General features: G+C 37.9%; 1 long non-coding RNA gene and 2 pseudogenes across 2 annotated transcripts; all 3 read left to right on the top strand.

Annotated features, from left to right (window-relative positions):
• Positions 1-1,205: 1,205 nt before the first annotated feature.
• Positions 1,206-5,674, top strand: LOC145909088 (chymotrypsinogen A-like; annotated as a pseudogene). Its single transcript, XR_014403062.1, has 10 exons — positions 1,206-1,335; positions 1,444-1,586; positions 2,092-2,255; positions 2,529-2,633; positions 2,698-2,827; positions 3,339-3,457; positions 3,768-3,962; positions 4,119-4,219; positions 4,792-4,905; positions 5,245-5,674. The product of XR_014403062.1 is annotated as a chymotrypsinogen A-like (transcript).
• Positions 5,675-9,970: 4,296 nt separating this feature from the next.
• LOC145909105 (uncharacterized) lies at positions 9,971-11,074 on the top strand. Its single transcript, XR_014403092.1, has 4 exons — positions 9,971-9,988; positions 10,102-10,308; positions 10,413-10,506; positions 10,941-11,074. It is a non-coding gene; the product is annotated as an uncharacterized LOC145909105 (long non-coding RNA).
• A 1,806-nt stretch (positions 11,075-12,880) lies between these two features.
• LOC145908733 (chymotrypsinogen A-like) lies at positions 12,881-16,523 on the top strand (annotated as a pseudogene).
• The last annotated feature ends 5,586 nt before the right edge of the window (positions 16,524-22,109 follow it).

The following is a 22,109-nucleotide window of genomic DNA, read 5'->3' as shown; positions in this document are numbered from 1 at the left end:
CAGAATCACAATTTTATTCAAATGTAATCCATGTACTTTTCTGTCCCATTACTAACCTATTTCTATGTTTGCAGTCGATTTATGCAGTCAACATGTTTGCCTCTTGGACAAAACCAGGTTTCATCACAATGTGAGTATGGAATATCTGGTTGGGGAATGCGGGGTGCAGGAAGTTTTCTATGTTTTTGGATATAATTGTTTATTGGGGTAATGCTAAAAGGTGAAATTATACGAAGCACATGTTACTTGAAAACTTTTCGGTGTGGTACAAACTTACCCTATTTCTTTTATCTTTATGTATTAACACTGCACAAGCTGCAAGTGACATCCATGACAACAGTAATGAAAGGGAAAATCGTATTTCATTTTTATAAGAATGAACAAATTTTAACAAAAATAAACAAATCACTATTTTCCAATAAATGGCCACCAGTTGGTGCCAGTGAGCATATTCGTCAATGAGAATTGCAGTCGCCTACTTGGCTGTTTGAGCTTGACAATGTTTACTGCAGTAAGAGTGGAAATTTTCTTTTTCCATTGTTAGCTACTGTATGGCAAAAAATCGAGTCATTCTTGCTTATCTAAAAATATTTTCACAAATAATTTCCAATCTTGTTTTTCAGAACGACGGCACTAACAGTGGGGGTTCTTGTCATGCGTTGACCTTAACATAAACCATCACACAATCTGGGATATCACAAGTTGGGGCATCGGTTGTGGAAACGTAAACAAACCTGGGATTTACACGAGGGTGTCAAGCTTTGTTCGATCTTTCTTGGTAAAGTTCTTCGTAAATATTACCAACATTAATGATTGAGACTGCACGGTTTTTTTTGAAGTGATTTTAGCAGTTTTATAGTGTCCAAAACCAACATGGCATTTAATTGAACGGGATGAAATAATTTTAAACAAATCATCATTTAACAAAGCTTGTAATTGGGCCTTAAAACTACTTAAACATTACTAAATAATATAACAAAGTACAGTGTATAGACAGGATTGTCTAAAGTACTGCAACCTGAACACAGCATGTTTATTATGTACTGTACTTTTTTAAGATGGGCAAAGTTTACCAAAACAGCACAGAAAATTTGTTTACATCTGTAACAATTGCTAACCTTGAATGGAAAAGCTTTCATGCTTTCCATTTACAAAATATAGTGAAGGCATTTGTAATACTTAGGAAGAAACCATGTAAAACCAGTTAGTTTAATGCATTCTTTTTCAAAGTACTTTTAGCTAAAATGCTGTGTACTTCAGATGTATTTGTGATAAACTCTACCGCCGCACCAACTGAACTATCGAAGGATGTGGCAAACCATCTAACAAGTTTATGTAAGTGCAATTTATCGTATCTGACAATATTAAACCAAACTAAAGTAGTTTCTACAAGACAATACTTTTTCCAAACAAATCTTACATAAATATTTCGTTTAACTACAGGTTTTGGACGACGAGGTGGCCTAGTGGTTAAGACGATGGATCGCTAATCCATTATGCTCTGCACGCATTTCCTGTGCCGAAAGTTTCCTTTGCTTGCACGAGTCCAGAGGGGTTTAAACATTTTCCTTGCTTCAAACCTAGCTGTGAGTAGCGGTTCAGTGGCGGTATACGCTACTGTTCAATAGTTTTTGATATCTATCGCTTGTAACAATGTACTTCACAAAAACGTTACTTTGGCATGAACAAACCATTTAAAACAAAAAGTTTTAAAAAAAATTAAAAGTTCGTATGTTTTAGTGTCATCTGTTGGTTTATCCGCTAGACGGCGCTGTCAAGCCATTCTAAACTTAATATGCCATTGGTCGGTGGGAAAGGTTACAATAAATTGAACGAACTTTCAACTTACTGTAGCAAGTTCTGTAATAAATCCGGAGTCGTTATTTCACAAGTTTTTCATTGATATATTTCATATGTATATGTATCGCCTATGCTTCTAAACATCATAAGTATAGCTTATTCAAGTAGAATGTGTTTCTGTTGGGTTTATTGCTATCAGGAGATTTTAATTATACAAACTATCATACTGTAAAACATTAAAGGGAATAAACTTGCTGGTTGTAATGGTTTTGCTTTGTATGTAACACACAGCTAATCATCAAGAACGGACCAACTGGAAATGAATGGAGTGCAAGGCCCTTTTGTCGTCTGGGCAGGGCAAGATTAAGCAGAGGGACTAAGTTTCAAATCATTATTCGTATTCACACCATATCCATCATGATATATTATAACGGAGCTCTTACCTACGTCTTACCGTAAGCTTACGTTATTTCGTTATTGTAGTGCAAAATAAATATGTATTGACTATGCTTAAATGTTGTTTTTAGTCGTAAAAGCATTTGTAACTAGAAAAGAATGGATAATGCTTCCTAAGCAAAGATAACTGGCTTTGTGATGTGTAAAGACAATTTATATTCAATACTTCTAATACTAATTGCTGAAGATTCAACAATGTTAACTTGTTCGGTAAAAGTTTGAGATTTCAAACAGATTTTCATGTAATTGTGTTGTTTCTCTCTGCTGTTTAGAATTACGAGAAGATTGCCTTCCATTGGAGAAACCAACCACATTGCTGTTTACAACTCGCAAAGGACGGAACATTTTCGGCTTTTAACTGACCAAGATTTAGGTTAGTTGTACGAAGTTTTTCACAATTTATTACGGGGATGCACAACTCGGTAGTATATTCCCAGGTAGCAAACTGCAAGAAGAATCTTGCGGTGAAGCCACCACCGACATTTCTGTTCCGGCTTTCTGTCCTGAGGTCAAAGACAGATTGAGAATAGTGGAAGGGGTCAACGCCAACCCCGGGAGTCAGCCGTGGCAGGTAAATGATTTTATGGGAGATTTGCAAAGTTATGTTGAAACGTACAATTATAGGAGAGCTCAATTTAAATCCATGTCTTATATTCGCTGTCAGTCAGATGCCGGCTTTCATAAAAGCTTGCTTCCATGTGCACGTGTGTCTGTAACAGTGCTGGTTCTTAACCATTTTTCATCTCATTTCCTATCTTAAATTTAATCGGAATCCCTACTTCCCACCAGTATTCAAATATTTAAATGTAGAATTTAATGATTGCTTTTTCTCTATATCTGTTATCCTTTTTTACTTTTTCGGCCGCATGGCATGACCAATTGCCAAAAACCACACGACACACAGTGAATACAGATGATAATATTTCTCTTGTAACTACTTTTGTATATTTCGGTGCCGACTATTAACCCACAAACCCATAATTTCCCCCTACTAGTAAATTTTTCACCGGTTAAGAACCACTATAAGCTTAATATCTTCATGTTTGCATCAAGTGTACGAGGTATTTTTGTCATTCTAACAGGTTTCCATGCGTAAGAAGTATCCATTAAGAGGCCGCACCCCTCACTCTTGCGGAGGAACTCTCATCAACAGATGTTACGTCCTCACAGCCGCACATTGTGTCGAATCCAGTTCGAAATCGTGAGTAATTTCCGAAGTTCTTTCGTGATGGAATAAATTAGCACAAAGTTCCAGACAGATTCAGGCTCGTAAAAAGTTTGCATTTCGGTGCACGTTGTGTGAATTTGGTGTCGATTTTAAGTTTGATTTTCTACGACAAGGTTTTCCACTTGGGGTCCACAGGACTCCTATGAACAATAATGCTTTCAGCTATCAAGTTCATTTTGTACATAAGGATATCACGAAATAAGGTCTTGAAAAATTTCATTGTTGGTATGGAGTGCCATAGAGTTAAAACAAATTACCGTGGGAACCATTTCCATGGTTACAGGTTCACCAATGAGACGATCGTTCGGGTGGGCGATTACTACAACCGTGACGGACTCCAATTCAGCCAATCAGAGGGCGTAGAGGATTCACGTGACCTAGATATTGAAGAGGTTTACAGACATCCTTACTACTCGTATCATTCGAGTCCAACCAACGACTTGGCGTTGATTAAATTGAGACAATGCGTTTCATTTAAGTAAGATAAATTCACAAGGGACCTGGTACATTCCAAATTAGGATGCATTACCTTGGTTTTTACACAACGTAAACGTAATACGCCCGAAGCAAGGAGTTATTAAATATCATGTGGAGATATCAGTGTTTCATTTTAAACTTATTTCTATGGTTGCAGTCGATTTGTGCGACCAGCATGTTTGCCTCTCGGACAAAACCAGTTTTCGTCACAATCTCGATGTGGAATATCTGGGTGGGGGGCGCATGGTCCCAGACACTGTAAGTTTTTTATGTTTTTCTGTGCATGAGTCGCTTTATCAGATGTTTATCGACAGTTACGTCATTAGATAAGGGTTTTTGAATAAAACGGTAAAAACTGGAATGCTGTACTTTTTTTCAAACACGTTTCAAAATTGCCTTTCCATCCGCCTGCCAGCCTGTGAATATAGGCGATGTATTCGATGCAGCTTATAATCATGTAATGCAGCACTGATGATAAAAAAACATGTCGTGTTTAAAATGTCTGTTTAACAATTTAGGTTTTGGTTTCTAATTCAAGGTTATTCACTTCAGTATTTTGCACCTAAACAAGGGTTTTTGAAAACTTCAAGTTCCTGTTCCCAAATCCACAAACCGATATGGAAGCATCTCTAACACCTGCGCGTTATGAATTAACTTCTGTATTCTGTCGGTACAATTTCATAGTACAGCGCATTCAATCTACGGTCGGCATATATAACATTTGTCAGTTACAACAACGAACACTGTGATGCGGTGTTGACGAAACTTGCAAAAGTCTTGCCAACCACAACCTTTAAGAATCACATCACAACATGCTTGTTGTTCGGCAGTTAACCCCATGGATTATCCACCCTGCCTCCAGCAGGCGCCAGTGAGCATATTATGAGAATTGCAGCCGACTGCTCGGTGTTGACTACCTTAAGCACTCCATGATGTGCGCTGCGGTGAGAACAACAATTTTCAATACCCATGCTGCCCTTTGAAGTTAATTTACCAAACACCTCTTGCTTTCCTGTTTAGTTTAGAATGCACCGTTTTGTAAATTTTGTTGTTGTTGCGATTGTTCGATGTCTGTTTTAACTTTTTCATTTACAGGTAGTTTTTTTTGCCAGAAGCACTTGTGTATTTTTCGTGTTGTTTGTTCAGCAATTGAACCAAACGTACATTTTAGGTTATTGTGGCTCGCGCACGTGTAATATAAACACTTTACGCAACTGTACAGAAAAAAATTTCTAACTTAGAAATAGCATTTTTTTTTAACTGTTGGCACTTTTGTATTCCAGAAAGATGGCACTGACACGTGTCGGGGTGACAGTGGGGGTGCTTTGGCATGTTTAGACCCCAACACGGCACGTCACACTATCTGGGGTATCACAAGTTGGGGCATCGGTTGTGGAAACGTAAATAAACCTGGGATTTACACGAGGGTGTCAAGCTATGTTCGTTGGCTTTACCTCAAAATGCGACTGAGACCAACTGATGAACAGTTTATGAGCGACGTTCGATCTTTCCGAGTGCTTGACAAATATTGCCAACATTACTGATTGTGTCTGTGTGCGTTTGTACTTGTGAATTTAATTAAAGTTCAGAACTTATTAACAAAATGGTTAAGCTTTGTGGTTGAAGATTGGATCAACAGGATCTTCTTGTCTGCATTGACACAACTAAACCGGTGTGCACTAACTAGCGTCGTTTCGTTATAATGTTCCTTGTCCGGCAGCTGTTTTCTGAATAAATGTTGAGAGTTTTTGTTGAAACCGACGCGCGTAATGTTGTCAAACTGGTGAGCTAGCGCACGACTTGCAAGATGACCTTCACATATACGTAGGGGATCTATATAACCGTAATCAGACAACGCTTTATGCTCTTGTGTGACAAGGCGTGATCGTCCCATTCCAAAGTGCAGCTTGCGATATGGTCTTGTCGGTTAACTAACCAGGAAATCTTCCACTTTGTGGTTCTTTGCATTTGACGTCGATTCGTTAGGGACCAAAATAGGTAGGAACTAATGGAGACGAACCACAGTAGAGTGAACATATGGCCAAGCAAATAAACTCTACCGCCGCACCAACTGAACTATCGAAAGATGTGGCAAACCAGTTAAATATCAAGTTTATGTAAGTGCAATTGACAATATTAAACCGAACTAAAGTAGTTTTTACAAGACAATATTTTTTCCAAACAAATCCCACATAAATCTTTCATTTAACAACAGGTTTTGGACGACGAGGTGGCCGAGTGGTTAAGACGATGGATCGCTAATCCATTATGCTCTGCACGCATTTCCGAAAGTTTTCTTTGCTTGCACGAGTCCGGAGGGGTTTAAACATTTTCCTTGCCTCAAACCTAGCTGTGAGTTGCGGTTCAGTGGCGGTATACGCTATTGTTCAATAGTTTTGTAAATTAATCACGTTAGTTATCTGACTATACAACAAACCATTTTCAAAAAGAAACAGCAAGAATTAAGAGTTCGTATGTTTTAGTGCCTTCTTTTGGTTCATCCGCTAGACGGCACCGCCAAGCCATTCTAATTTAAATACGCCATTGGTCGATGGGAAAGGTTACAATAAATTGAACGAACTTTCAACTTACTGTAGCAAGTTCTGTAATAAATCCGGAGTCGTTATTTCACAAGCTTTTCATTTGATATATTTCAAAAATATATATATCGCCTATGCTTCTAAACATCATAAGTATATCTTATTCAAGTAGAATGTTAAGTGGAATTTAATAAAAGTATGTGCTGGATGGCTTTTTATGTAGACTAGAACATATTAGACGAAACGAAGCAGTTTAGATTAAAAAGGTCTGACTGTAGTTGTTGTTTCTCGAATTTATTGACAAAAGCAAAAGAACCATCAGGAAAAATGTCTTTATCTAAAACTCTTTTACAAACATAAACGTTTTTGATTGGAAACCTATAAATACCTGTGATGTTTTTGCAGAGTTATTAAATATCTGTGATGTTTTTGCAGAGTCATTAAATACCTGTGATGTTTTTGCAGAGTCATTAAATATCTGTGATGTTTTTGCAGAGTCATAGCGATGCCAACCTGGGAATACATGATTTGCACCAAAACAGCGCCTCTAGTGTCAGGTCGGGGTCAGGGGTTAAGTTGTGCTACGCGAGCGAAATGCTGTTTGGTGTGATAGGAAGTTTTGGAAATAATCACTTATTTTGTTTGTTATACGGCGTTGATTCTAAACTGAATGTCAGGACTTGGATGTTGCGTAATTGGTTGCAATAACAATCGAAGAAAACTGCGTCGGTGGAGATCTAAACAGTGACATGGTGAAATTCATGAATGCAATCTTGAATGTAGTCGGTGCCGCGGTGCGTATGTGATTCTCCATTCGTGCTTCACCCGTTTCCAACGAATTCAAAACATAAAGAAGATCATGATCGATGGGTGAATTGTGTGAAGGTCGTGAAAAAACGCAAATTGACTCACAATTGCTCCAAACAACACTTTGTTAAAGGCAGGCCAACAACACAAAATGCACTTCCTAATTTACACAGATGTAAGTGAACTCATTAAACCGAAAACAAATGTATTGCAATGATGTCGATGTGAATTTAACTTTCTGACATCTTTTGAGATGTTAAAATTGAAAAAAAATGAATTTTTTCAAGTTACTAGATAAGAGATCTGTTGGGATGAATTACTGGAAAGATTCAAACTTCAATGCAACAAGAAGCAAACAAATCTGCATATGTCTGTTATTTGATGATGAGTTGGTGATGACATTCATGAGATTTTGATTTGAACTGTTGGAAAAATGTTTAACACTGAGATTTGGCATTTCTTGCTCATCGGTTTCAAGAATCATAACAGCATTAACAAAATTTATTTCGAGGCAACTAAAAAGTCATAGTATTGACTTGAATGTTGACCTATCCGAGCCTTTTCAAAAACCTCTTTACAACAAAGTTAAAACATTATTGACTGTACAGAAACTCCTAAAAATGTAATTGCAAATTTTGTTTCTGATGGAAGAGGCAATCGACACACCACTGTTTGGCGACTTTGTTATGGCTGACAGGATTTTTCACATTTGTGAGGAGTTTCTTGTCAGACATTGTGATTTATTGAAGCCATGGTAGGAAGTACGGAAAACTAAACAATTGGCCGATCATCGTATATATGTTGAAAATGTTTTTTATTTTGTTGCTGATATTGTCATGATATGTGTAATCTAACAGAACTATTTAGTCAGAAGAAAATTGTTCACATGATTTATTTTAAGTTGTTGCTTACTTAAAAGTTTTTGTCACAAAGAAACGTACTTGAGTGTTAATACAAATGTTTGCACATAACATTAATAAATCAGGACCACTGTGTGAACACAAGAATTTTCAATTACACGAGGTAATATGACAGTAAACTGAAAGGAACAAACAAAGGCATTGAACAAAGTACAACATAAAAAGGGCAGTTTAACAATGTGCATTTAAATATATAAAAATAATCACTTGTTTTGTCTAAGCCAGATTGCTAGAAATCTATTTCTTTAGCTTTCAATGAACCTATAAAATTTGAGTTTGATACATTCCTCTGAAAGAGAAGTGAAGTGCACGATTTCTCTTAATTTTGTTGCTGTAGCTTCGGCTCGATGCTGCAATGTGATTGCAGTTTTGATTTAATCTAAAAAAATGCTATGGTTTCAAGGCATATATTGATTTTCTATTTTAGGCTACTTCACAATTAATAGGACTACCCAAACAACTTACCTGTACAGATGCAGAATGCCCGCAAAATTTCTCCACATGGTCTAACGCAAGGAGAATCTTTTGGATGGTGTACACTTTTGGATGCGAAAAATCAGTACTCAAGCAATAGGCAGCATTTTTAAGGTTTAATATAATGAGACTCCAGGTATTCCAATGCTCTGCTTATAGGTTGACATTTAGGAGCTTTTTGCCCACGTAAATCGACATCGTTTTCATTTAGACACAGCAGATTGTCCTTTGCAATGCCATCACATGGGTCAAGGAGTTGCTCTTTTTCAGAAAAACATAAAATACTTATGTAGGCTACTTCCCTTGCTGGTTTTAACAACTTAATTTTACACCCATAACATCTGAGGAAAAGACCAAAATGTTCCGACTTTGTTTTGTTATTGGTTTGCAAACCAAACAGCTTACAATGTTCGCGCAAACTCCCAACTATCCACGTCCGCAACGCCTATGTCATACTTAGGGTCTTTGTTTTCCATTTTGCTACAAAAAAAATTAAAAACACCCCAAAACTGTTGTTATACTTCACATTTACCAACCAAGTCCTATCATTTTCTACACAACAAAACGCGCGTAGCACAACTTAACCTATGACCCCGATTCTCGCGCATGCGCATTGGCGTTGGTGCAAATCATGTATTGGAAAATAACGACTGGAAATAATTGAGTTGTTGTAAACACCAATACTTCTCTGCAAGGACATCCTGGGTAAAAAACACACTAATTGTAATATTAGAAGTTAAACTCCGATAGAATGCAATCTTACTCATAACAGAAAATTACAATGAAAGATGACAAACATACGGTAAGCAGTATTGCTTTTAATTAACTCAATAAGTTTTGCATAAATAAAATTTTATAAATTGTCTGAGACAAGGTTATGTTCTTATAGTTGACCTTCCCCACCATTGACATAAGTCATTATTATTTAATTGTTACAAAATAATGAAGTATTGATGAATAATATGATTGATTATATTTTAACCCAGTTTAAAAACCAACAAGAAGTTGTTAAAATCTGCAACTTGTTTGTCAAAAATGACAACAGGTTAAAATGATTTAAGTGTTACAACGTCAAACCGAAGAACACTTTTAAGTTAGTTAATGGTGACATTCTGTGCAAGTGTGCAAGACATGTGATATTCACATATCATCAAGATAACTAATTTACTTTTATGATTTCAATTCAACAGGTTTCCATACATTGGAGACATCCATTAAGATGCTGTACTCCCCACACTTGACATTACCTTCTTACAGCTTCACATTGTGTTAAATTCAGCTCAAATGTAAGTGTTTCTTGTGTGCAATCTGTTTCATAAAGAGCATAGATTTGCTCATGTTTTCCTGATAAACTTTTAAAACAACAAATAGTATTATTGAGCTGTTTCCATGGTGACAGGTTAACCAATGAGACCAGCGATCGGGGCCTGGGGTGGGTGGTTACAGGTTACTACAAATCAAAGGATTCACATGACCTAATTATTGAAGAGGAAAACCTCACTATGTGATCATTCCCAACTATATACTATTGCAAATCATTCAAGTGGAAAGTCCACGGGGACAATGTCGTTCTACACATGATCTCACTTTTTCCGAATTCTCCCATGTAAGCAGTATGTCAACTTGGATTTTTGTGAACAATCACAATTTTATTCAAATGTAATCCATGCACTTTTCTGTTCCATTACCAACCTATTTCTATGTTTGCAGTCGATTTATGCAGTCAGCATGTTTGCCTCTTGGACAAACCAGTTTTCGTCACAATATGAGTATGGAATATCTGGTTGAGGAATGTGGGATGCAGGTAGTTTTCTATGTTTCTGGATATAATTGTTCATTGTGGTAATGCTAAAAGGTGAAATTGTACAAAGCACATGTTACTTGAAAACTTTTCGGCGCTGTACAAACTTACCCTATTTCTTTTATCTTTATGTATTAACACTGCACAAGATACAAGTGTTATCCATGACAACAGTAATGAAAGTGAAAATCGTATTTCATTTTTATAAGAATGAAGAAATCTCTATTTTACAAAAAAATAGCCACCAGTTGGCGCCAGTGAGCACATTCGTCAATGAGAATTGCAGTCGCCTACTTGGCTGTTTGAACCTGACAATGTTTACTGCAGTAAGAGTGGAAACTTTCTTTTTCCACTGTTAGTTACTGTATGGTAAAATCGAGTCATTCTTGCTTATCTAAACATATTTCCACAAACAATTTCCAATCTTGTTTTGGCAGTGGAACGATGGCACTAACAGTGGGGGTTCTTGTCATGTGTTGTCCTTAACATAAACCATCACACAACCTGGGATATCACAAGTTGGGGCATCGGTTGTGGAAACGTAAACAAACCTGGGATTTACACGAGGGTGTCAAGCTTTGTTCGATCTTATCGGATTCTTGGTAAATATTACCAACATTATTGATTGAGACTGCGCCGGTTTGTGTGTTTTTTTTATATTTTTCATGTGATTTTGACAGTTTTATAGTTTCAAAAACCAACAAGGCATTTAATTGACCAGGATGAAATAATTTTAAACAAATCTTCGTTTACAAGGTTTGTAATTGCGCCTTAAAAACTACTTGTAACCATTATTAAATAATATAACAAAGTACAGTGCATAGACAGGATGGCCGAGTTGTCTGAGGTAATGCGACCTGAACGCAGCGCGTTTATTATGTACTACAGGTACTTTTTTAAGATTTTACCAGAAAAGCACAAAAAATTTGTTTACGCCTGTAACAATTGCTAACCTTGAATGGAAAGCTTCCATGCTTTCCATTTACTAAAGATAGTGAAGGCATTTGTAATACTCAGGAAGAAAGAAACCATGTAAAACCAGTTAGTTTAATGCATTCTTTTTCAGAAGTACTTTTACCTAAAATGCTGTGTACTTCAGATGTATTTGTGATAAACTCTACCGCCGCACCAACTGAACTATCGAAGGATGTGGGAAACCATCTATCAAGTTTATTTAAGTGCAATTTATCGTATCCGACAATATTAAACCAAACTAAAGTAGTTTTTACAAGACAATATTTTTTCCAAACAAATCTCACAGAAATATTTCATTTAACAACAGGTGTTGGACGACGAGGTGGCCGAGTGGTTAAGACGATGGATCGCTAATCCATTATGCTCTGCATGCATTTCCTGTGCCGAAAGTTTCCTTTGCTTGCACGAGTCCAGAAGGGTTTAAACATTTTCCTTGCTTCAACCCTAGCTGTGAGTTAGCAGTTCGATATACACTATTGTTCATAAAATAACACGACATAAAAAACATATTTACACGGCATAGAAAAGCAGCGATGTAACGTCCGTTAATAGCTTGATAAGCAAACTATCTCCCAAACATATCTTTTAGTGAGAAGAAACTCAAACCACCTCCCTAACAGTACAGTCCGTCTGGGTTACTACAGGTCACTAGTGTAATAGCACGAGGCATGCAAGATTAAGTCAGATAACTAACAATGTACTTCACAAAATCATTATTTTGGCATGAACAAACCATTTTTAAAAAGAATCAGCAAGAATTAAAAGTTCATATGTTTTAGTGCCTTCTTTTGGTTCATCCGCTAGACGGCGCTGTCAAGCCATTCTAATTTAATATGCCATTGGTCGGTGGAAAAGGTTACAATAAATTGAACAAACTTTCAACTTACTGTAGCAAGTTCTGTAATAAATCCGGAGTCGGTATTTCACAAGCTTTTCAATTGATATATTTCAAAAATATATATATCGCCTATGCTTTAAACATCATAAGTATAGCTTATTCAAGTAGAATGTGTTTCTGTTGGGTATATTGCTATCAGGAGATTATGATAATACAAACTATCATACTGTAAAACATTGAATTGAATAAACTTGCTGGTTGTAATGGTTTCGCTTTGTATGTAACACACAGCTAATCATCAAGAACGGACCAACTGGAAATGAATGGAGTGCAAGGCCCTTTTGTCGTCTGGGCAGGGCAAGATTAAGCAGAGGGACTAAGTTTCAAATCATTATTCGTATTCACACCATATCCATCATGATATATTACAACGGAGCTCTTACCTACGTCTTACCGTAAGCTAACATTAGTTTGTTATTCTATACAATATAGTGCAAAATATATACGTGTTGCCTATGCTTAAATGTTGGGTCGAAAAAGTAATGCATTTGTAACTAGAAAAGAATGGATAATGCTTTCTACCAAAAGATAACTGGCTTTGTGATGTGTAAAGACAATTTATATTCAATACTTCTAATACTAATTGATGAAGATTCAACAATGTTAACTTGTTCGGTAAAAGTTTGAGATTTCAAACAGATTTTCATGTAATTGTGTTGTTTCTCTCTGCTGTTCAGAATTACGAGAAGATTGCCTTCCATTGGAGAAACCAACCACATTGCTGTTTACAACTCGCAAAGGACGGAACATTTTCGGCTTTTAACTGACTAAGATTTAGGTTAGTTGTACGAAGTTTTCCACAATTTATTACGGGGATGCACAACTCGGTCAAGCGTGTCATTTGTGTTGTAAACTTTATGATTAAAACTCATGAAAAGTATTTTTTGGACAATATTACAACCTAAAAATTACGAGAGGGATTTGAACGCTTGTATCACTATGCCATGAAACATTTTTATTCATGTAGAGTGTACGTCGTATATCCCCATATGACTTCAAATAATAAAAAACCGTAAGGCAATATGCGCACAATACACAGTTGTTAGGAACATATGTTTCGCCCTGTGGGCATCATCAGTTCCCTGAAAGTAAACACAGCAATAACATGATGTAAAAAACGTCTCATCAACATCCAGGCTGATCGTGTTGTTTAAAGCCAGTGCTTTGTGTTCGTATATTCCCAGGTAGCAAACTGCAAGAAGAATCTTGCGGTGAAGCCACCACCGATATTCCTGTTCCGGCTTTCTGTCCTGAGGTCAAAGACGGGTTGAGAATAGTGGAAGGGGTCAACGCCAACCCCGGGAGTCAGCCGTGGCAGGTAAATGATTTTATGGGAGATTTGCAAAGTTATGTTGAAACGTACAATTATAGGAGAGCTCATTTAAACCCATGTCTTATATTCGCTGTCAGTCAGATGCCGGCTTTCATAAAAGCTTACTTCCATGTGCACGTGTGTCTGTAATAGTGCTGGTATTTAACGATTGCTTTTTCTCTATATCTGTTATCCTTTTTTTACTTTTTCGGCCGCATGGCATGACAAATTGCCAAAAACCACACGACACACAGTGAATACAGATCATAATATTTCTCTTGTAACTACTTTTGTATATTTCGGTGCCGACTAATCACCAACATACAAACCCGTAATTTCCCCCTACTAGTAAATTTTTCACCGGTTAAGAACCACTATAAGCTTAATATCTTCATGTTTACATCAAGCGTACGAGGTATTTTTATCATTCTAACAGGTTTCCATACGTAAGAAGTATCCATTAAGAGGCCGCACCCCTCACTCTTGCGGAGGGACTCTCATCAACAGATGTTACGTCCTCACAGCCGCACATTGTGTCGAATCCAGTTCGAAATCGTGAGTAATTTCCAAAGTTCTTTTAATTTGCCATGAAAACCATTTTCATGGTTACAGGTTCACCAATGAGACGATCGTTCGGGTGGGCGATTACTACAACCGTGACGGACTCCAATTCAGCCAATCAGAGGGCGTAGAGGATTCACGTGACCTAGATATTGAAGAGGTTTACAGACATCCTTACTACTCGTATCATTCGAGTCCAACCAACGACTTGGCGTTGATTAAATTGAGACAATGCGTTTCATTCAAGTAAGATAAATTCACAAGAGTCCTGGTCCAAATTAGAATGCATTGCCTTGGTTTTTATACAACGTAAACGTAATACGCCCGAAGCAAGGAGTTATTAAATATCATGTGGAGATATCAGTGTTTCATTTTAAACTTATTTCTATGGTTGCAGTCGATTTGTGCGGTCAGCATGTCTGCCTCTCGGACAAAACCAGTTTTCGTCACAATCTCGATGTGGAATATCTGGGTGGGGGCGCATGGTCCCAGACACTGTAAGTTTTTTATGTTTTTCTGTGCATGAGTCGCTTTATCAGATGTTTATCGACAGTTACGTCATTAGATAAGGGTTTTTGAATAAAACAGTAAAAACTGGAATGCTGGACTATTTTCAAACACGTTTCAAAATTGCCTTTCCATCCGCCTGCCTGCCAATGTAGGCGATGTATTCGATGCAGCTTATAATCATGTAATACAGCACTGATGATAAACACATGTCGTGTTTCAAATGTCTGTTTAACAATTTCGGTTTTGGCTTCTAATTCAAGGTTATTCACTTCAGTATTTTGCACCTAGACAAGGGTTTTTGAAAACTTCAAGTTTCTTTTCCCAAATCTTTCCACAAACCGATATGGAAGCATCTCTAACACCTGCGCGTTATGAATGAACCTCTGTATTCTGTCGGTACAATTTCATAGTACAGCGCATTCAATCTACGGTCGGCATATATAACATTTGTCAGTTACAACAACGAACACTGTGATGCGGTGTTGACGAAACTTGCAAAAGTCTTGCCAACCACAACCTTTAAGAATCACATCACAACATGCTTGTTGTTCGGCAGTTAACCCCATGGATTATCCACCCTGCCTCCAGAAGGCGCCAGTGAGCATATTTCCCAACGAGAATTGCAGCCGACTGCTCGGTGTTGACTACCTTAAGCACTCCATGATGTGCGCTGCGGTGAGAACAACAATTTTCAATACCCATGCTGCCTTTTAAAGTTAATTTACCAAACACCTCTTGCGTTCCTGTTTAGTTTAGAATGCAACGTTTTGTAATTTGTTTGTTGTTGCGATTGTTCGATGTCTGTTTTAACTTTTTCATTTACAGGTAGTTTTTTTGCTAGAAACACTTGTGTATTTTTCGTGTTGTTTGTTCAGCAATTGAACCAAACGTACATTTTCGGTTATTATGACTCGCACGTGTAATATAAACACTTTAGGCAACTGTAAAAAAATTTCTAACTTAGAAATCGCATTTTTTTATAAACTGTTGGCACTTTTGTTTTCCAGAAAGATGGCACTGACACGTGTCGGGGTGACAGTGGGGGTCCTTTGGCATGTTTAGACCCCAACACGACACGTCACACTATCTGGGGTATCACAAGTTGGGGAATCGGTTGTGGAAACGTAAACAAACCTGGGATTTACACGAGGGTGTCAAGCTATGTTCGTTGGCTTTACCTCAAAATGCGACTGAGACCAACTGATGAACAGTTTATGAGCGACGTTCGATCTTTCCGAGTGCTTGACAAATATTGCCAACATTACTGATTGTGTCTGTGTGCGTTTGTACTCGTGTATTTGACTTTCATCCAAAGATTTTTAATTGTGCTTTACAAACTACTTTTTTAGTAATCTGTTCTTCTTGGCACAATAAAACGTAACTTTTGTTGACCCTGAGCAAGCCTTGCTGGATAGCAGATGAAACATCGGTAAATAAAAGTGTACGTTTAATTGTGCCAGAAGAACAGATTAATTAAAACATATTATTCTTGGCAGCTACAACGACATAATATTTACCGAATAAAACCGAACTCTTAAGTCCTGTTTTTTTGCATTTCGTGTTATACACGTTTAAGCCACAACCGTGATGAAGTGAGATCAGAATCAAAGTTATTTGCAAAGGATCCACTTTCTATTCACGTGTGTTCAAAATTTATTGACAAAAGCTTTGTGGTTGAAGATTGGATCAACAGGATCTTCTTGTCTGCATTGACACAACTAAACCGGTGTGCTCTATCTATCGCCGTTTCGTTGTAATGTTCCTTTTCCGGCAACTGTTCTCTGAATATATGTGGGGAATTTTTGTTGAAACCGACGCGCGTAATGTTGTCAGGATGCACTGACGCGCTAGAGCGTAACTGCCAGACGACCTTCACATATACGTAGGGCAGTGTTTCCCAACCGGTGGTACGAGTACCACTAGTGGTACGCGACGGCATTCTAGGTGGTACGCGAGCACCTTTTCGCAATTTACGGATATTGTTCGAATTCAAAAAACCGTAAATGATCCCAAAATGTTCGTTACTTCATCCCCAAAATGGTACGCAACCACAAAAAGGTTGGTAATCACTGACGTAGGGGATCTCTACAACCGTAATCAGACAACCCTTTATGCTCTTGCATGACAAGGCGTGATCGTCCCATTCCGAAGTGCAGCTTGCGATGTGATCTTGCCGGTTAACTAACCAGGAAATTTTCCACTTTGTGGTTCTTTGCATTTGACGTCGATTCGTTAGGGACCAAAATAGGTAGGAACTAATGGTGACGAACCACAGTAGAGATTACATTATGGCCAAGCAAAGCAACTGGGAACCAATAGTGTTGGGTCGGGACGTGATGTTATTTCACCACAAATTAGTTGTTAAAAGAGTTCTGTTTTTGTTGCTATGCCTCCAGCAGGTTTAGTCATTCATAGCTTCAACGCCCACTGGTAGGCTGATTTCCTCATCCTGGCGCCTACGTTAGAATTGCCCACTATGTTCATCGGCTACATGTGCTATTGCATATGTTTTCTAACTCTGCCACTGTAGATGTTCTGCAATGACGCATCACAAGTAAACTGCCTTACACATAAAAATAAACGTAATTTCCGTGTTTTGCACGGGCGCATACAGGTTGACGGATATTTACCACCACAGGTAATTGGAAATACCACACAGGTTAACGGAGCAGTACGCGTTGATGGAGTTAAATGGCAAAAAGTCAATGTATCTCTTCTAATATCAACTTTAAACAAACCATCGTTTAAAAGGTTTGTGATTGCGTCTCAAAAACTAGGCTACTTCAAAACATTATTAAATAATATAACAAAGTACAGTGTAATATGTGTTTGTATGTTTAGAGTTCCCAGTCGTTCGGAAATTTACGAAAATTGACGGTTTAATTCCTGTGTACGTGAAAATGACCGGAATTTTTAAGACGGCACCTCTCAACCTCTTATGATAACATCTGAACTAAGTATCATTCTTTAGGTGCGATGCTCGAGAATCTGAAAGGTCTTAAATGGTTTTTGAAGCCAAAATTTGTTAACGTAACTGAAATAACTGTGTCCGACATTGCGCTTATGCAAATATGATTACCCTATGCTAACAGTCGTTTTTGATATTCTTGTGCTGACAAGTAAGTTTGTTATTTATGTTGTTTGTGAATTGCACTGTTAAGAACTTCACACTGTCCGTGCAGATGGTAGGCCAGTATAAAATTCAGTATTCAGCTATAATATGCAAGCTCAACAACATCCTGACAGATTGCGCACAAACATTTCTAATGCTAAACTACCATCAGTACTTGGTATAAATTATACTTAAGTCCATGCATAAAGATATCAAATTTATTCGTTTCTTTTCGTCGTCAGATTCAGTTTCATAATGGAATTCGAATCACGACAAACTGAAAGCGAAACATAGCGCTTTGTGACGTCACCACTGCTGTGTTTTCGTATGGCGTGCAGTAGTTTTTTGTTTGTTGCGTCATTAGGGAATGGGACGAATTTGTGATGTTAACGAATGGTGTCTTAGGTCGGTAAGCATGTGTTGTGCCGTAGACAGAAGTTTGTTAATGTTTTAATACATAGAGTTGTCACCTTGGTGAATAGATTTTGTGATAAATATTCAGGTTGCGAATATTTATTCGACATTGTATACGTGGTTCCAGCGGGGGATTACCCAACCAACACAGCTGATAACTCCACATGTATTTACTTGTGGTTTGTGACCAGTGTTGGGATTCAGCCGGTTCGCACCGGTTCATAGAACCGTCTCACGAAATTTTATGAGATCAGCGAACCGGTTAGCATTACTGGTTGCTGTCAACATGACTTTTTGTAACAGAACCCGCTGAAAAATATAACTTTTGTGATAGAACTGGCTGACAAAAAAATTGAATTCCACCACTGCTTTTGACTGAATGCTGCCAATCGCATGACTCATTTCCCGTCTCAATTACTTGAAAGGACGAGGACCATTCTTAAAGTAGCCACGCATGAAATAGGAAAATCCCTATCGCCCGTCTGTATGGTGGTTATAGGGCATCTACCATTCTTACATGCGGTGCCTGCTTTGAGAACTGACACAAGTTGAATTCCCATAGTTACAACTACTCACATTAAATCCTGGTGTTGCTTGTAGAATAATTTGTAAAACTATAGCAAGTTACAAGCAGTCAGTTCCGCTATTTCAACGCAAGATGCCAAACGGCGGAAACAAACGTTTTTTCTTGCCTGCAATCTTCAATACTGGCTTGAATAAATCAACCATATTGTTGCTTACTTTGCCTGGCACTGCTTACTGTAGTGACCAAATATGTGTACTTTAGTTGTTTTTCTGTCATCTGCAATACATTAGTTTACTTTTATGCTCATGAGTATGTGTGTTTTAAATACATGCATAAGTATATGTGTGTATATATACCAAAGTGTATGAGTATTTCCAACTGTGTGACAAATGAACTGGAGCAGAAACAATTTACATCCTTGTTGCATCTTAACTGTATACACATTTTCACACAGCTTGTATATATGTGTGATATATATCTATACTGTACTTGCGATACGAAGCTAACTGCTAATCCAAGAATGGCCGAACGACAAACAGAAGGAGAAAGCTCACAAAACATTGTTGCCGAGGTAAGCTTGTTGTTCTTGAATATTAAGATTTGCTGTACTGGTGGTAGGGGTTGGAGAAAGTCAAGCACGCATGTGGGCAGTTTAGAAATAGTAATAGATTTTTAAATATTTCAATGACCATGCTGTCTTTTTGGACGATTAATATTTGTGTGTTTGCCAACGTTTCCTGGTTCCATTCCAGAACGTACATATTGGTGACGTACATCATCATCATCCTCCGAAAACAAACAGTTCAGAATCAGAAGAAAAACGAGGTATGGGAGTTTTACTGGGAAGGGTTGGAATACAAATGCTTGTATTCAAGTCGAAACCAAACTGATTTAGCATTTATATTCGACCATTTGGAGACGACAAAATTGTTAGCTTAATTGCGACTCATTTAACAATATCTGTGTCTAGCCCCAACGACAACATAGAATCTAATTGAACATATTATGTGACTTGGACAGTTAGACTCTTATTAAATGACGTGGACATCATCACATTAAATTGTCACTGCAGATAATGTTTCACTGAATTCTACATTTTTGTTTATGGTTGCCAGCATTTTTGCTACCAATGATCAGTTAGGTCATGCATGCATTGCTATGGAAATCTGGTTCTATGTCATGAAACGCAAGTTCATGTAAATGTACATCGTTGGCTTTTATGTGTTAAGTTACTGAGCAGGAGCAATTAACATATACCACGAAGATAGTGACTGTCTGTAGCATGATTCACACCAAACGCGACTGGCAGTGACGGCGTGATTTTCTCGCTCGAAGCCTCTGACGGCGGAGTTAAATCTGATTAACTTTTCCGTCAGCCGCAATGATCCGAAGCTTGTTTTCGTTCGGTATTTGGCTAGTTATGATTTATTTTAGGTGGTTTTAAACAATTCTATTTGTACCTATATTGAGTGTTTGGTGATAAGATTTATTGTTGAAAATGGCGCAAATTATTTTGCGGTATTTAATTTTTGGACATGGGAAAACGTTTTTTTTTTATTGTAGATCACGAAATATTGTAGATCAGTGACACTAACATAGTCATTTGCTCTTCCACCAGTAAAAGCGAACCAAATAATACATATAAGTTTCCTATTGACGTTTTTACGACACAAAGACGCTGTAGATATTGAAATGATTTGCCGCGGTGGCGACAACCGCACTGCTAGTGAAAAGCCTCTTGCCGCTTCCAAAAGCGCGGAAAAATCGGCGACCGCTACGCATCGTCAGCCGCAACCATCAAACGGTAGTTGTTGGGGCGAAATGCAAGTGCGAGCAAAAAGTTCTGTCGTTCAGCATGATACTAGAAGGCTGTGGGTGTGCATATCTTGGTTGTCACAATACCGACCTCTGCTTCTAAGGAAGGCCATATTCCGATTGAAATAAGAATGTGTCTGACTCCAGCATTTAGGACGAAACCATACTGTCCGTGACCTTTTTGCGTGAAAGGTGTAAAAAAGTTTCCAGATACTTTAATGTGTTTAGTAATTTGTGTTTGGATCCAGATGCTCGGGAGCTCTCACTTCCCTTGTAGAATCATGATGATCATGCGATCATTTTTGTCTACTTGAACGAATAGTGCACTTTACAGCTAGTCAGAATAATGCGTTTAACAGGTTTCGCAAACTGTGTGCCGCGAAAAATTGATAAAATAGTTTCGACGGAGATATGAAACCATTCTACACATGCGCTTATATGTTGCCACTGCAAACATTTTGGTTATGTGGCATCAAGCCATTAATGTTTTGATAGTTAACTCTCAACTCATAACCTCGTGACATCACAAACAACCTACGTAACCATTTTACAAACCACTTGAGGACAAGTGTGGAACATTTTTTTGTAGCTGTGACAAGCGAAACTGAGCAAACATACGGGAAGTAAAGTGTTTGTGAAAACGTTTAAATCAGTTGGTAGATACCACAGTACAGGGACAGCTATTTCCAATATGGATTACGGTGGACAAAAGATTCCAGTTTACTGTATCTAGTGTTAAGCCAAACTGTCAAATGAAGCTACGGTGCCTGTAAGTCCAAGGCATCTTCACGCCAATCACATGGGCTTAGAAAGTGAGGAATTTTCTTCACGCTTGTTTGGCCAACATGTAAAACAAACACTGGAGCTGAAACACCTTCGTTTGTCTACGATTAAGTTTTTTTGCTGACTGTGGAACGGAAACACTCTCATACAATCGCTGAGAGTTCTTTCTCTGAAAAAGCACAAAATACACAACTTTGTAAAAAAACCTGACTTGTTTCACCATGTTTTGCTGAGTGATTATGATTTCGATTGAGGAACATAACTAATAGAAAGTTTCAACAATAATGAAAAATATTACTCACATTATTTAACTTGGCTATAAAGTATGGGGCGCCGTTTTGAAAAAAATTATCTTGCCGCAACATAGAGCTAAGTTGCGGCAAGATAGCTAAGTTGCGGCAACATAGTGCTAAGTTGCGGCAAGATAGCTAAGTTGCCGCAACATAGAGCTAAGTTGCGGCAAGATAGCTAAGTTGCGGCAAGATAGCTAAGTTGCGGCAACATAGTGCTAAGTTGCGGCAACATAGTGCTAAGTTGCGGCAAGATAGCTAAGTTGCCGCAACATAGAGTTATCTTGCCGCAACATAGTGCTAAGTTGCGGCAAGATAGCTAAGTTGCGGCAACATAGTGCTAAGTTGCGGCAAGATAGCTAAGTTGCGGCAACATAGTGCTAAGTTGCGGCAAGATAGCTAAGTTGCCG

This window comes from Ascidia mentula, chromosome 7 (assembly GCF_947561715.1).
Source record: "Ascidia mentula chromosome 7, kaAscMent1.1, whole genome shotgun sequence".
Taxonomy (NCBI): Eukaryota; Metazoa; Chordata; class Ascidiacea; order Phlebobranchia; family Ascidiidae; genus Ascidia; species Ascidia mentula.
The sequence above is the reverse complement of the archived record's forward strand: the minus strand, read 5'-3'. Positions and strand labels throughout refer to the sequence as shown.